The following is an 18,144-nucleotide window of genomic DNA, read 5'->3' as shown; positions in this document are numbered from 1 at the left end:
CGAGGGTTTTCTCCTCCCACGCCTCACCACTCGCCTGCCCATCCTGCCGCTGCTCCCTTCCCGACGCTGCTCCCTTCCCGCCGCTGCACCTCCGCCATCGAGATGCCCAAGCGCACCATGGGAGGGAGGGGCGACGCCGGGGCCGACGCCATGGCGCACGAAGCATCCAAGTGTCGTGCGAAGCTGCACATGGAGAAACCCCTCCCCGCCGGCGAGGGGTCCAGCCGGCAGCAGGGCGGCCTTGACGTCTTCGACCATGTCCAGGCTCCGGTGCAGGTGTCACCTACGCCGGAGCAGGTGGCTCCTCCGCCGGAGCAGGTGACTCCTCTGCCACGCCATCTGCCTCCTCTGCCGCAGCCCGTGGTCAACATCGACGGCGGCGACGACGAAGAAGAGGTCAGTCCTATTTTAGGAAATATCCTAGGTTTCCTTGTTCAGTCCCTTATCTATTTTTGGTCATGGCTAGGGTTTCGGCTTTTTTTCCGTCTATGAAATCCGTACCTAGATTCGTTAGATCCGGTAGGTTTCAAGGGCAGATCCACATGGGTGCATGGGTGTGGGGGTCGGCTCCTCATTGTATAGGTTATGTTGTTTTTAAGATCTACCAACCACTCCGATCCATGGCTCTCGTGCATCCAAAATATGTTGATGCCAAATTTTAAGATAGATACCAACCACCCGAAATTTTTTGCCCAAAATTTCTTATATATGGTTCTTTTATTGCTAAATGGACTAAAAGTGGTGTAGTTTATGCACTAAACTTCATGTTAATTTGTATAAAACTAGCCTCTCACGCTTAATCCAGCAGACACATTTTTTGTCGTTAATTTGCTCAACACCAATTGCTTGATTCTTGGAGTCCAATTACCATAGGCTGTAATATTATTGACTTGTTCTCATCCCTACTTGAAATATATCATTTGGTTGCTTATTTTCAGCATAATATTTTTTGCAAGTAAAGGATAACAACACCATGCCTTGTTTACGAAAATGTCATACTAAATAATCTTCATTTTCTGTCATTCATGTCTGTACTGTCAGTATGATGGAAAAATAATATTTTCACATGAACATTTTAGATATTACTCCTAACTCTTTAATTTCTTGAGTAACAGAAGCAGAGGCAGAAGAATGCCTTCTTGACTCAAAAGCCAACTTGATCTCAGCCGTTTGAAAAATATTGTTGTGGTTTTGGTTTGCAATATTAATTTTTGAACACCCAACATTGAAATCATGGATCCGAAGCTGTGTTGCTAGGTTGCATTAGTTTAGGCATGTATATGACATTTTTTGATCTATATAAAATATTCTGCTATTTATGTGGGACCAGGTAGCTACTCTGGCTCCTCAGACGGAGCAGGTGACGCCTCCTGTGCCCGAGCCTATGGTCGTCGGCGATGTCAACAAAGAAGACGTTAGTCATCTATCTCCTTTAATTTTTTGTAAAATCCTAGGTGTGCTCTGGTCAGTCCTTTTGTCTATTTTTGGGGAAGGCCAGGGTTTCTTTTTATCTTTGATCGATGGACTCCATATCAATATTCTGTAGATGTGTTAGGTAACTAGCTAGGTTACATGTGTTGAGCCCTGTATAGGCAATATTTTGATCTAGATAAATTATTCTGCTAATAAATCCACCTAGATTTGGTGACTGTGCTAATACAAATACATAGCTTGACCTTGGAATTGAATTGCCTACGTAGGTGATTGCGAAAATATTTTCTGCAACTTAAGGATAACAACACCATGCCTTGTTTATGAAAATGTCATATTGTATGGTCATGAAGTAAATAATCTTCATTTTCTGTCATTCATGTCAGTACTGTCATTACGATGGACTAAGAATCTTTTGAAATGAAAATTTTAGATATTACTCCCTCCATTTGAAAAATATTGTTGTGGTTTTAGTTTGCAATATAAATTTTTGAACACCCAAGTATGAAATCCTGGATCCGCAGCTGTGTAGCTAGATTACATTTATTGAGGCATGTATATGTCAGTTTTTGACCTATTTAAATTATTCTGCTAATAATCCAGAACAGGTAGCTCCTCTGGCTTCTCTGCCGGAGCAGGTGGTGGCTCCTCAGCCTCAGCCGGGTGTTCGTCTGCCGTGGTTGTTGCCTCTCCTGCCCCTACCTGTGGTCGTCACCGACGAGAACGAAGAAGAGGTTAGTCATCTATCCCCTTTATTTATTTATTTATTTATTTTGTAATATCCTAGGTTTTCTCTGGTCAGTACAAGGCAAATAAGGTATTAAAATGTTGAGTACATGTTTGGTTGCACTTGATCGATCTTTGGTTTAAATGTTCCATAAGTGGCTGTGGAAATGATTTTAAACATTGATTATCTCTAAGCAATGGCTATTTTAGAAAGAAATTGGATATCATCAATGTTTTACTTGATTTGTTTTAATTAGTTCTTTTGTAGGGTTTTTATCATTTATGCCATGAGTTGTATCCCGCTACTCAGTTTTTCCCTTAGAAGTTACAACCGCTCAAAAATGCCATCGATTCATGAGATGCTTACTCAAAAATGCCATTAGATGTATCAAAAATGCCATCGTTCCGTTAGATGTTTGCTCAATAATGCCATTAGACATTGTTATTTTCATGTAAAACTTGTTGACCATCCAATATGACAAAAAAAGCCCAGGCCCACATTTCAGTTCTCTCTATCTCACAATGATAAGTGTGGCCCCATTTGTGAGGAGTAAGTAAGCGAATAATTTTACAGGAAAATAAGAACGCTGTTGGGATCAAGTGGGCCCACACTTTATTGTAGTGAGATAGAGGGAGAGCTGGCATGTTGGTCCATAGGTATTGATGCCATTATAGCATGTCAAGATAGATTTGATATCACAATAATGATGTGCAGTGGCATTTTTGAGCATGTGTCTAACAAAGCGATGGCTTTTTTTAGCAGTAGAAATTCCTAGTGGTGATACTTAGTTGTGGGACACAACTGGTGGCATAAATGATAAAAACCCTTTTTTGTAAGTACAACATTTGGGATCACTCATTGTCAGAATTCATAATAATTAACTACTTTACCTAGAACGTTGAATGGTTCAGGAACATTGATGGGTGGGGTTCGATCAACAAGGGAAACTTCCACGACGATAACATGTGGACTTTCAATATCCATCATCATAAGCACACAAAATTCTAACCCTAAATAGATACAGCTCACGAGCTATTTTATCAAGTCATGTATGTAAGTTATAAGTCTCTTTTTTTGCATTAGTACATCTGTATGCTACTCTGCCATGTTACATCATCAGTTCATGCATTTTTACGTAACAAGTGAATTTTGGTGCACTAAAGGGCTGTTTGGTTTGTGACTAACTTTGCCAAAGATTGCCATACCTAAGCTTAGGCAAGTTTGACCAACTTAAGTGAGTGTTTGGTTCCAGCCACACCTTAGGCAAGCCACACTTGGGTCCCACATGGCATACACACAAAAAGTGTGGCAAGGTTCCCTTAGGCTTGCCAACTTGTGGCTCTCATTTTGATGAACTAACCTTAGGCAAGCTTGGGGAAAATGTGTGGCAAAATGTGGCAATGCTAGTGCTCTCTTCGACATGTATGGTTGATCCTTCATTTTTTTACTATATGGTACTATCCCATTTAGTTGCTTATGTAGCAACTAATAAGTTATGCATTTATTTTTTCAACGTCATTTGAAGATATTTTACGCTGTCATCAATTACATTATGTTTCATAGACTATGTGCCTGCTGAATTATCATATTAAATATACTTATGCAACATTTTGTACTACATGTAGGTCCTAAGTGACGATGTCGACAGCGACCCAGAAACCCAGGGGATCTACAGGAGGCAGAAGGTGAGGGAGCTGGACAGTGGTGTGCTCGAGAAACGTGTCAGGCCAAGAATCGGAAGGGGGGCTACGGATGGCCTTACTACAACAAGCTGATGAAAGGCGACCTGTCAAGTACCATCAACCATGCAGTCGGAACATCCCAAGGCAGCATCAAGAATGGCTACACTTTCAGGGTGAAGCACGCTGCGCATGCCGACTAGTTGATGAGGCTTCTTTGAGGCTTTAGGGAAGTGCGCACCCTCGCAGCTAGAACTGATGCTCTTTTGGTTTTAACTATCCGAAGTACTACCCTATGCTATACTTTGTTGGTGAACGTTTATAGTCGAACTATGTGCACCAGTACTACTAAGTGGTGCTTGATTTTGTATGAAGCGTTGAACTAAGGTAGAACTATGTTAATTGGTGTGTGGTTTGGCATCTCTGCTTGTTAAACTCGTGCTCATTAATCATCGGCTCATTTAGATTAAGTAGCATACAACCCTGATTGGCTAGGTTTGTTTGAAGCTAGTTAAGCTTGTGAGCGCTCGTTAACAGATTCTGATGTGTTATGGTATACATGATGAGTGTGTACATGTGGTTTTCAAGAAGGAAGATGGTGACTCAAAAAGGAAATGCACTAGTTTGCTGCCTAAGGTGTTGATCCAAGTAATACTAGAACCATCGTGTTTGTGGCGTGGCTACATGATGATCACAAAGTCTCGATCCAAGTAATACTAGATCACTTGATGACAATTTGATCTGATGTTTTCACAAGTCTTGAGCATTAGGGTTTATGTACACAATTTTCAATCCCCAACCCATCCACCCCGGACACGATCTTTGGATTGCATCACGTAGACGTACAAAATCCAGTTCCTAGCTCCTGCCCCAAGCGCCTACACTTGTGATATTTTTTTTCCAGGATCCTAATTAAGCGTCGCTGCATTGAAGGTGCCCAACGCCGACCAATCAATTTTTCTCATAAGTATTTCCGCTATAGTAGGTAACTACCAATTACTCCCCGCATCTCTCCCCCTAGGGTACGCTCTAAAACCATTGCCGCCGCTCACACGCCCGCCTCCCTGCCGCCGGATATGAAATCCACTCGTGGAGGTCGATTGGCCGTCGTGACAGATCGTGGCCATGGACGTGAGGGGCCTGTCATGGATGCTGTCGTGACAGATCGTGGACTTGCGGGGCTAACCACCAACGTCGTCGTCCATCGCATGGATCAGGATCCCCATGAGAAAGCTTTGGACTACTCGGTGTCCGACCCAGAGAAGCATCGTGTCAACGAGGTGCAGTACTCCGTCGTCGATCACAAGCAGCAGCACATGCACGGCATGGACTGGAATTCCGTTACAGTAATTTTAATTTTTAACCCTAGATCTGTCTTTAAGTTTAAGGTTAGAGGTTAATCATTAAACCATCAATACGTTGTTGAATTGGCATAATGGAATCTAGCTCTAAATATAATGTTGATCATCAGTATGTAATGATCATTATTTATTCAATCAATCTTTGAGAAATTAATGGTTCATTCACTCCACAATTTAGTGTGTTTCGTTTTATGCTAAAAGTCAGACATTATAAAGGTTGTGCATGTTTATTGACAAATTTTTTTAAAGTACATCATATGATTTATGCTTTCATATGGATTTGATATTGCTTTTTTCTCCTTAAATTTTCAAAGTTAATAAATATTTACTTTAAAAATAATTTATAGGCACTACAGTATGAAACTTAGGGAATATTAGGTACTGTAAACAATGGTGCACCTTATATCATACATAATTTAAACTTGCAGCCTTATTCTCATGATTATGCGGACATTTCCGAAGGAGAGATGGATGCACACACTCAGAAAACCCTTGAAGAATTGCATAATGGACAGTGCAACGTGCTTAAGCGTATGGCATATCGTTGCGCGTTCTGTGGCAAATATCTGGACCCGACTTTTGTTAGTATTCTTGAGCACGCCGAAGGAGTTGCCAAAGGATACCAAATGAAGCATGTTGTGAGGGTGAAACACAAGGTGCTAGCCCAATATCTCAAGAATTTGTCGGACAAAGAGAAGGTCCGAAGAAGGCGTTATGAGAACCAGCATGCCAAAGAATAGATGAATAAACGAAACCCTGAAGAAGTTCTGGTTGGCATAAGTAGTCATTTGCGGTTGTTTTTTTTTAAATACCAATGAATATTTTAATTATCATAGTTTTTGCAAAAATATTACATTTATTAAATTTAATCATAAAAATGCATACAATTCAATTATTGATTTTTTCAAATATTTGTAACCTTGCATCTAATAGTTTACCATTTTATTGGTTAACCATTATTTTCATATATATATATATATATATATACTGTGGAGTGCTTAAAATTATTCAAGATCAATTGGTGTACTGAAAGACTCATCCACATGCAATATGAACAGCAGTGTATTTTTAGGGTTTCTTCAAAAGAACACCTGTGGTCATGCTGATCTTTTCTGTTTGGCCAGAATTGGTAAAGCTGTCAAATCTGCATCTGATCCGGCCCAATACTTTGTTCCTTTTGTGGGCCTGCACAAGTGGGAGGCAGAGAGAAAAGCGAGCGATGGCCCCAACCCCAACCCCACCCCCATTCCCAATCCCACCACACTTCATTCTTTGCAGAGACAGAGAGGCGACGCGGAGGGCGACGGCTAGGGTTTGCCAAGCCGTCACCTTGGCCGCCCCCGTCGTCGTCAAATCGGGTGGATCCGCGAGGCCACCCACTCCCCCCTGCTCCGGCCACAATTCTCCACTGCTTCGTCGACAGCAAAGTCCGACAACGGCACCTCTTCTCCCCAATCCTGGTCGCGCCACCCGAAGCTCCGGTGGTGCCAGCTTCGAACAAGTCTACTCCAGCCCCATCTGGTACCACTTCGCAGGTAAGATTGATCTTCCCTGCCCTTCGAATGTCGATCTGACCTTAATTTTGCGATCTAGCAGCACCGCCCAAGTTAAAATCTGACAGTTGCTTGTGTTCATATTTCGGGTATTCGCAGATTTACTATCAACTAGTAGGTCATATTGCAACAAGTAATTTTACAGCAAGATAATCTGACAATGTACAGCGTAATCATGGTTTTACTTGTTCGTATGGGTAGTAATGGGTAAACACTTTCGTGCAAGTAAGAGAAAAAGGTGGGTGTTGGCCAGTATACCTTGCTCGTCGACATAGCCTTCACTATGCTATCATCTTGCTTGACAGATGCTATCAAGTACTTTTTCCCCCTAGAAAATGGCCCCCCACTGCTAGATATAGAAAAAGTATATTCACAGGAGCATACACATGTTTTGGTTTGTTGGGATAGTTTGAAGACTGTGTATATGTATTTGTTGATGCTTAGTTGTTCAAAACTAAAAAGGCGAGCACAGAAGCAGTCCATGAGGAAATTTGTAATGATGGAATGAGGATCAGTTATAGTTTCATGTATTACTCGATGGTAGTATGATGATTAGTGCATATTTTGAAGGATTTGTCAAGTATAGACTGCTCTTGATTGGTGCATGTTTTTGATGATATGTGCACACATGTAATATTTTTGGTTGGTGCATATTTTTGCTGATTGTTGTTACTACTTACTTGAATTATGTCAGCCTATCTCCAAGATATGGTATGGGCTTGTTGGGGTCAATGAAAATTTCCTGTGAGCTAGTAGTTCACATTGCAACAAATTCCTCACTGTTGGATTTTCTGCCATTATACTTCATAATCATGATTTTACTTGTTTGTATGGGTAGTAATGAGTAAATAAATAGCAAGTATACAAAAGGGTGACTATTGGTCAGCATACCTTCCTCGTTCTCATAGCCTTCAATATGCTATCATCTTGATTGAGAGATTCTATCATGTCCTTATTCTCACTGGAAATTGGAAAATTAACCTCCACAGCTACCTCTAAAAATGTTATGTACAGCAGCAAATGCATTATTTGTTTTGTTGGGACAATTTAAAGACTTTATATTTATTACCTGATGGTACCACACAACAGCCCATCAAGAAATTTGCAGTGACCAAAGGCAGATTAGTTATAGTTTCACGTATTGCTCGATAAGAGCAGTCAATCATGGTTCATTTTTACATGGCTACTAATTGGTTGGTTACCAAGTTTTCTTGTCCAGCTCACAAAATTGTAACCTTGAAATATCCTAATTGGTTATGTCTGCCCAATGATTATGAGTCTAACCACTAGTCTTGACTAGTCGTGCGAATAGTTGTCGACTAGCTTTTTCGTGTAGATGTTTATACATGAACTACGTACTGAGCAAGAAGTATGCGAAAAGATTATTCACATTGTATATGGTGCTAACAAGTCCTAATGGAAGACTGATTTCATATATCAATAACTAAGATTTGTTCATTGCAATGCATGCAACAGGTTTGAATGGCAAGGGAAACCATCCTCATCAGCAGTGAAGAGAGTGATCACCGGACCACCTCAGATGATGCTTCAGATGGCACTTCACGTGGGAGTGACGGCTATAGCGGTGATGACGACACCTCTAGCGACTATGACACTGATGATAGTTCTGATGGAGATGGAGATGTGGACCACGATCCTATCTTGGCACTACGGGGTAAAGTTCTATATGGCTAGTTAGATATTAAATGAACCATGAAATATTGAAAGTTGATGTTTGAGTGACACTTGATTACCACACATTACTCTGTTTGGGTTCTAGATGACCTTCCAAATCAACATTGACTGAACTAGTGCTTACATAGAGCAGTGTTTAGTTGTTAGTTTAAATAAATCAAATATTCAATTTGCCCATGTTTCTACAAGATATTGCTGGGTGGATGTGATTGGGTTATCTATGTCCTTCATTTCTTGATCATTGGAGTAGGCATTGATCATTAACCCAGTGCTGATGTTCTAGATCTTACGTATGAAATTATTTACTACTCTGTCATCTTAATTTTTTTTTGATACAGGTCCGGGATACCTTGTGAGAAAAGGAACTTTCGGGGATCACATCTTCTACGGCAACCATGTATCGCTAAACGAGGATCGGTGGGACTGTCTCAAATCCATAGTAAAGCAGTGCCAACCTCCCATACCATACTATGTCAGCACCGTCACTCGCTCGGCAGTCATCAGAGGGAAGAGCAAGATGGTAAACACTTGGACTTTTCTTTTTGCAAATCATACTTCACTAGTGAAAATGACATCATGTAGAGACAGAGAGGAGGACGGGCGTGGTTGTGCAAATCATACTTACTTTTTTTGTGCAAATCATACTTCATTTTTATGTAACATTATTTATTTCCCTGTGCAATCAGTGCTTCTCAAAGGATTACAGTCAGGCCTACCTCAAAGATTATCTGCGAAAGCCCATGGTTGTGCGTGTCACCAATGAACATTTTGAAGGTAATAAAAAGGTCTTGTTCAAGATGGGCAAGAAGGACGGGCATGCGATCATGACGAAGAACTGGAGAGAAGTCGTTGAGGGCGCCAGAATGAAAGAAGATCAAATGGCTATCTTCAGGTTCATGGAAAGGAGTGGAGGTGGGCTTAGGGTGAACATGGTTAGTGGCATGAGGATTCGTTGACCCATGGCAGTAGTTTGACGCTAGTTTTATAATCTGTATGTACTAGCCCGTAACTGCAAGTTGGTAGTATCAGCTTTCGGGTCCAGTAAGTGCAACTTAGTAGTAATTGGTACTTGGTAGTAACTGGTACTTTGGTGGTATAACTTTTGGGTCCGACTGGATATGAAGATCGTCCAGTAAGTGGAACTTGGCAGTAACTTGGTGGTAGTATGAACCCTATGTGGCGTAATGTACTTGCTATGCAAGTCTATATATATAACGCACTCTGGTACCCTCCTTGATATAATTTCCTTTATGGACTTTAATTATATTTCCTTTTTTTGCCACAGTGATGCTAGTATTTTTAGAATCAAATCTAACCGGGTTTCAAATGGATTAGACACTACTTTCATTTTTGAACGAGGTTTTTGTGTTGGCTAGTACGAGTTATTTTGAAAATGCGGTTTGTATGTGTGTCGCACAAAAAAATGCAATGCAAAACATAAACTTGCGGGTCGAAATGCAGTGCAAAAAATGATGTTTCTGTTACTTTCGAGATGGCATGCTATTTTAAAAAACAGAGCAAACCAGCATTTTTTTTAATTTGAAAAACAATATATACTAAAAAGCGTAATTTGAAAAACATGCTATCTTTAAAAAAGCGTAATTAAAAAACTGTTGTTTTCAAAATCAGCACGCTGCTTTCAAAACAGCATATTTAAAAAAGCATGTAATTTTTGAAATCAGCATGCTATTTTTAAAATAGCGTTATATTTTTAAAAACATCGTTATATTTTTGAAAACAACGTTATATTTTTAGAATGAGGCTGTTATTTTGAAATGAGCATGCTATTTTTAAAAACAACATATTCAAAAGAACATGATTTTTTTTAAATCAGCATGCTATTTTAAAAGTAGCATATTGAAAAGAGCATTATATTTTTAAAGTAAGCATGCTATTTTTAAAATAAGCATGCTATTTTTAAAATAAGCATGCTATTTTTAAAATTAGCATGATATTTTTGAAAACAGGATGCTATTTTAAAAGTAGCATATTAAAAAGAGCATTATATTTTTAAAAGTAGCATGCTATTTTTAAAATTAGCATGATATTTTTTAAATCATTATTTTATTTTAGTGGCATATTGAAAAGAGCATTATAATTTTAAAAGTAGCATGCTATTTTTATAATCAGCATGCTATTTTTAAAATCAACATGCTATTTTTAAATTAGCATGTTCATTCTATTTTATTTTCAATTTAACATGCTTTTTTCAAATGAGCATGCTATTTTTAAAATATCAGTATGCGTATTTTCTATTTGAAAATAAACGATTTCAATGTTATTTGAAAATGAGGTTTATATTAACGTTCTATTTTCTTATATATATATAAATTTTCGGTTTCTATTTTATATTTCAAGTATGAAATTTGAATACACTTTGAACAAATTTCACCAATATATTATGTAAAAAAAATGAAAAAAAATACAGAAAACCAACTTCACTAAAAATGCATTGTTTCATCGATGTTGATAAATCATAACTAGCCTACCATGTCGACCCGTCCATAATAAAATGAGGGTGTACCAATCAAACGAGTAATTTAGAAAAATAGTGGCAGTCCATCAAATAGGTCTAATACATCAGAAACAAGGTGGATCACGGCATGGAAAACTGTCTACTTTAGTTTGTTCTCAATTTTTCGACCCTAGAAATCCTTTTGTTTTCTCTGCTTGACCCTGTGCATCTAAACATCCTGTCTCGACTTCACTTTAGCTTTCCTTCATGAAACAACGTTTGTTAATAGGATAGCAAAGAAGATTTGAGCATGTACAGTACACTATAACAGAAAAAACACTAACTTCACTGATTTTCTCTTCATAGCTACAGAAGCTAACTTGACAGCTCTTATTCGCTCAGCCTGTGGTACATTCCTAGCAAGCCTTTTTGTCTTCATCACCCCTTTGGCCTGTTCTTTACCGCCCTTACTAGAGTCTTTCCTGGAAAAGTTAAGGAACATCAACACAGTACTAGCAAATACCTAACTTCACTGGTTTTCCTCGCGCACCCTTGTCATCGTTCTTTTTCTTCCTCCCAGCATTGACATTTGGAGCGCCCTTGCGTTTCCTGCAAAAAATCAAATAGATGAATCTGCAGCCAGCATTCGTAAACATGTTTAAGTACGCACAATTGTGCAAATGCCCACTTGTTTGGTTTTGCATAATCCTCTTCTGCAACCTCCAATGGTCTCTTCCTAGCCCTCCTCAGCCCACCATCTTCTGCATCTGAATCTTCCTCTTCTTCCTCATATGTATCTCCCTCTTCTTCTGCATCTGAATCTCCCTCTTCTTCTGCATCTGAATCTTCCTCTTCTTCTGTACCTGAATCTTCCTCTTCTTCTGTATTTGCCTCTGTCTCTTCTTCTGTATTTGCCTCTATCTCTTCTTCTGTATCTGCCTCTGTCTCTTCTTCTGTATCTGACTTTGTCTCTTCTTTTTGCTTCGTCCTCCTTGTGCTATTTGATTTCCCTGATTTTTTCCTGCGTAAATTGAAGAAAACATGTGAACACTCTCCGGGAGAACATATTAACACTGTAAGCATGTATGGAAATGAACAATGAGATTAACATGTGCACTAACTTCGTTGCTTTTTTTAATCTTCCTCTTCTTCTATATCTGAATCTGTGTCTTCTTCTATCTCTGAGTCTTTCTCTTTTCGCTTCTTCCTCCTTGTGACCTTTGATTTCCCTGATTTGTTCCTGAGTAAATTGAAGAAAAAGAGAGAACATATTAACATTGTAAGCATGTATGGAAATGAACAATGAGATAAACATGTGCACTAACTTCGTTGCTTTTTTTCCCTCTCATCTGCTCGCGCCTGGATTTAATCCTCTTGTTCGATTCTTCGGTAGTTGGTCTCCCTTTTGGAACTATTTTGATTGGATTTTCCACGTCATCAGTGCAGCATTCGCGAGCAGCAAAGAAGTATGCCGCCAAAGGAACAAACGGTTTATGGCCTTCATCCAAATCAGTTTTTTCTCCATCAACCAATATACTCCGGAGGAGCTCCATCACCTGTTCTGACTGTGAATCGCTAGCTGCGGCTGTTAATAAAGCGTCACTAGCCATGTTGCGTAGTTGTTGATACTTATTCATGTGATCAGACCATACATGAGTATTCGCAGTCCTCGAAGAAGGGAACGCTGGCTTGGCATGCATTGTCCATCTTTTCTTGACAATTTTTTTTGGAAATGTGCGTACACCAAGATGATCCAGAACGCAGAATATATGTGCGCATGGGTAATCCTGACTTTCCAACTCTTTACATTTACAAGCTGCATCATCCATTTTTGCTCCTGTAAACAGACAAGTCACGTGATATATAAAATCCACAGGCTTAGCATCCAGACCTTGTGCATCCAACTTTTTTGCATCCAACTCCTCACTGTCCTTACCTTTCAAGTGATTGGGATCCTTAGCATCCAGGTTTTTGGCATGCAAGTCCACACCATCCTTGCCTTCCAAGTCATTGGGATCCTCAGTATCCAAGTTTTTTAAATGCAAGTCCTCAGCATCCTTACCTTCCAAGTCATTGGGATCCTCAGCATCCAATTTTTTTGCATGCAAGTCGTCAGCATCCTTACCTTCCAAGTCATTGGGATCCTCAGCATCCAATTTTTTTGCATGCAAGTCCTCAGCATACTTACCTTCCTTACCTTGCAATTCTCTAGCATCCCTGCCATATGGGACTTTATCATATGGGGCTTTGCGCAAAACTCCAAACACGACCAAACCATCACACGCTACCCGGTCAATGACCTGCCAATTTGTTCCTTCGACAATCTAACGCTTTACCCATGGAAACATCACAGTTGTATAAATATAAGAGGCAGCAATCTCCAGAGGGTGTGCATTCAGCTTAGTGAAGGGTATCGTATGTGTCGCTACTGCGTCTAATGCTGCTTCATTCTTACGCATTATGGATACACAGTGCTCAACATGCTGCAACAAATCAACAAGCTGCATCTTCCTGTTCAGGTGCACATGAAGCCTTGAGTTGAGAGACTCACTCCTCTGATTACTCATCATGCCTCGGAAATATCTACCCTTTGTGTACGCAGCAGCCTATTTGTGTCGCAGCTCGTACATCCTGTTAACCCATGACGACCTCTTGCCTGTTGGTTTTATTTTGAACCGAACCTTATAAGCCTCCCATCTTTTCTCAAACTCATCAACATCCCAATGACGGTAAATGAATTCCCTAAATTCCTAGAGCTTTTTCTTGCGGAGGTGCATCACCATATTCTCCTCGATATGCCACGTGCACAAACGATGATCTGTTCCGGTCCAGACAGTAGCTATTGCTTTAGCCATTGCACCGTCCCCATCGGTGATTACTGAAATTGGTGCCGTCTGGGACATTGCCTCCAAAAATACATGAAGAAGCCACTGGTATGATGCAACTGTCTCGTCTGACACTAGGCCGACCCCAAACAAAACTGTGCTGCGGTGATGGTTCAGACCAACAAATGGAACAAATGGAAGCCTGTACTTGTTAGACCAATATGTACTGTCGAACACCACGACACCACCAAAGGCAACATAGTCAATGCGGGATTTTGAGTCAGCCCAGAATATGTTCCTCAAATGACCTTCGATGTCTTTTGTGTATTTGAAAAAGAATTCCGGGTCTGCTTTTTTCTGTGCAATCATATAGGTGAGCAAATATCTAGCGTCACTGCCTTCTATCTTGCGCTTCTTCTGGATTGAAACATGGTTGTATAGGTCTCGATCTATAAATCCAAGCTTGTCGGGACCTCCGGCATTCTTCTCCATTACATTCATAATCTGATGTGTTCGAAGTCCACCGACAGCATACTCGATGACATCGGCCTTTTGTGCATCAGTCATTCTACGATGAGCCAATAAGTAGGGAGTCAGGTCAGCAGGGACAAACAGATGGTTATTCTTGTCCACAAAATTCTTGACGAACCAGAGGCCACTACTATCTTGTAGCTCAACCTGAAAAAGAGCGGGACACCCACACCGAGAAAGACCCCTCGGTGTTCTTTCCCTTTCAGCTCTGCTAAAGTGCTTAAGGGCCCGCCATCCTTGTTTGCAGCACTTGTATGTCCTTCTGTATGCATTTTGTTTCGAACCCGGACCCCTGTACTTCAGATCATCCTTTCTAACACCAAACCCTTTTTTTCTCGCATAGCCTACGTAGAACATGTAGGATTCTTCCTCAGTCCTGAAAGTCTTCTTCACAATCTCTAAGTATTCCATACAGTCATTCAGTCCTTCTGTATGCATTTTGTTTCGGACCCAGACCCCTGTACTTCAGATCATCCTTTCTAACACCAAACCCTTTTTTTCTCGCATAGCCTACGTAGAACATGTAGGATTCTTCCTCAGTCCTGAAAGTCTTCTTCACAATCTCTAAGTCTTCTTCACAATTCTTTCTCGCATGTGTACATCATCCATGTCTATGCCATCCTTGCATGCATCCTCATTATCCTTATCATCCATGCCTTTGCCTTCATTGCCTCTATGACCCATGTCCTTGTCATCCTTGCCTGTATCACCCAAGTTTTTGCCATCGTTGCCTTTATCATCCATGTCGTTATGCTGCCAGCGAAAGTAGATAGTCAATGTTACGGATGGATAGCATACGTTACCGAAGTTATGCACTACTCTGCTTAAATAATTGATTTAATTTTTTCATATCAGATTCATGTACCTAACTCAGTCCTTCAAAATCTGTAAGTAAATATGCCCTGACTAAATCCAGAAATTTTTAATTGATTGTGGTAGCTGTAACTGATGATCTCCTAACTAAATCCAAAGTCCACGAGTCCTTCAAATGCCCTGATAGATCCACCCTGATAGATCAATTATCTCCAAACTCCATTCAAAATTATCTCCTAACTAAATCCAAAATAAGTCCAAACTCCATACAAAATTAATTATCTCCTAACTAAATCCAAAATATCTCGAAACTCAATTCAAATGTATCTCCTAACTAAATCCAAAATAACTCTTTTGAATCCAAATCTGCTGACAACTTTCTCATGCCAGAAAACCCTAACTAAGTCCTTCAATATGTCCTAGCTACATCCGACTTACACTTCCTTTCAATCGTAATCTCGTCAGAACTTTCTGAAAACATAAACCGTAAACTTCACATGACATATCCTAAACCCTAACAAAATCCAATCGAAATCTCGTCAAACCTTTCTGAAACAATAAACCCTAAACCTTACATGACATATCCTAAACCCGAATCAAATCCGACCCCTATTGGTACTTTATGCACAAGGGACCAGAAAAGATTTGAGAGGGCTAGACACTTACAGCGAAGATCTGGCATGAAAAAGTTGATGCACGTCGATGAGGATGATGTGGCCTCTCGGGTCGGGGAAGGTGGCGTCCGCTCGGGGAAGGAGTGGATTAGCGGCTCGTCAGAAGATCTGGCGCCGCGACCCGACTGGGGTGACTTGCGATGGAGGGAGTGAGGGGGAGTAGGAGCAGGAGGGCTAGACACGGCGAGTGCGATCGGCGGCGATCGAGGGCGCCGGGGGCGATCGGCGGCGATCAAGGGCGCCGGAGGCGATCAGCGGCGATCGAGGGGGCCCGAGGTTAGGGCTCGAGAGGAGGAGAGAGGACGAACCGCTCGAACCGAAATTCAAAAGAGTACGCACGATGATTTGACCTCTATATTGAAGTGCTTTATTAATGCAATTAATTTAATCAAAAAAATTAGGACGAGAATACCCCTGGACCTAATTGGGCCGATTAAAGTTTAAAAAATATTTAGGTCGAAAATACCCTTGGACTCAAAAAGGCCCAGTTATTCTCATCCGTTAGATCGCCCATATAATACATGTGCTCTGGTGTATTATAATGCACCGTAAAATTTCCCTAACTAATCCTAATATGAAAATTCATAACCATCTTTGGCTAGATAGCACAAAAATAAACAATGACATAAAAGAAACTCAAAATCTCCCGGAATGGTCATGCCGCAAGTATGATGTTCCGGCACGTCCTACACTGAACTGAAGCTGCAAAGATCGCTTTCAAAAGGTTAACATATTTTCCTCTTCCTAGAGAAAAACAACAATAAGAACTCTTCAAAATTCACATGGCACTTGGGTTGGTATCCATCGTGGTGATCTGATGAGGCATCGCTGGAACCAATAGGGATGCACTTAAGGACAGCGGCGGTGACCAGGCTGACCGACCCGTTGAGCACACTCATGAGTCACAACCTCCCATTCAAGTGCACCGTGCCAGCGAACGTGCCCAACAAATCCACGAGGATCACCTGTAACCTGATGGTGGTGAGTTGTAACACCCCGGATGTAACTTTCCATATTTGTAATTCCGACTCTTGCCATTTTCGGCTATGTGTTATGATTTTCCCTCCGTGGTCGGGTTTTGTTTTTCGTTTTGCATTTTGTTCATGTCATGCATCTCATATCATGTCATCATGTGCATTGCATTTGCATACGTGTTCGTCTCATGCATCCGAGCATTTTCCCCGTTGTCCGTTTTGCAATCCGGCACTCCCACCTCCTCCGGCGCACCCCTCTTGTTTCTTTTCGTGAGCGGGTGTTGAACATTCTCGGAATGGACCGAGGCTTGCCAAGTGGCCTTGGTATACCACCGGTAGACCACCTGTCAAGTTTCGTGCCATTTGGAGGTCGTTTGGTGCTCCAACGGTTAACCAGGTAACCGCAAAGTCCTTTTGTGTGTTGCAGTAAAACCCCTCTCTAACCAGCCCAAAACCCAGAAAACTCACCTCCATGCTCTCGGTCGTTCGATCACGATCGTGTGGGCGAAAACCGCACCCCGTTTGGACTCTCCTAGCTCCCTCTACCTATAATATGTGAGCCTCCCCGAAATTCGCGGTGCAACCCTAGCCTCTTCCTCCTCCGCGCGCTGGACAAAACCTCCCGCGCCGCCGGACTTGTCCGCCGCCGCCCTCCGACCAATCCGCTGCCGCCACGTCACCCGCGCCTCCTCTCTCTCTCCTCCCCGCCGCCGCGGCCCGCGGAGCCCATCCGGGGCCGCGGCCCCGAGGCGCCCCGCTCCTCGCCTCCTGCTCCCGACGCCGAGCGCCTCCCGCCGCCCGCCTGCGCCGGCCCTCGTCGCCGCCTCCAGTCCTCTGCGCCGCCTCGCCGGGCCCCGCCGCCGGTGAGCAGGGCGCCGCCGCGCCCCTTCTCCTCCTTCCTCTCCCTCTCCCTCTCCCTCTTGCCTCTCTCTCTCTCTCAGATCCCTCTCTCTCTCTCTGCAGTGCGCCGGCCGCCGGCCCTCCTCCTTCCCCTTCGCCGGCGAGCGCTCCGGCAGCCCCGAGCTCCCTCCGACTCGATCCGATCTGGGCAGTAGGGTTGACCCCGATACCCCCTCGAATTTCTCTAAGTCCCCGAATGTTTTCATTCTGTTGCATAATTCCTCATGGCATAACTCTCTGCATATAGCTCCGTTCCGTACGTGTAATATATAGGAATGTTCGCCTCGTGATGTTCTTCATTTTGTTCCATTGCACCATGTTCATTTGAGTCCATCTTGATGCCCAAATCTCTGATGCAAGAGTGCTAGTTGCTGTTAACTGCTGTTACTTATCAGAACTTGAGGATTTGTTATTTTTGTTGCATTTAATCTGTGCATCTTATGGGCATGAGATCTACATATGTTTTGTTGTATGCCATGCCATCTTTACAGAGGTGTATGCCATGTATTTTTTTTATCTATGTGGT

This window comes from Triticum aestivum, chromosome 3D (genome assembly GCF_018294505.1).
Source record: "Triticum aestivum cultivar Chinese Spring chromosome 3D, IWGSC CS RefSeq v2.1, whole genome shotgun sequence".
NCBI classification, from domain to species: Eukaryota; Viridiplantae; Streptophyta; class Magnoliopsida; order Poales; family Poaceae; genus Triticum; species Triticum aestivum.
This window is presented reverse-complemented; position numbering follows the sequence as displayed.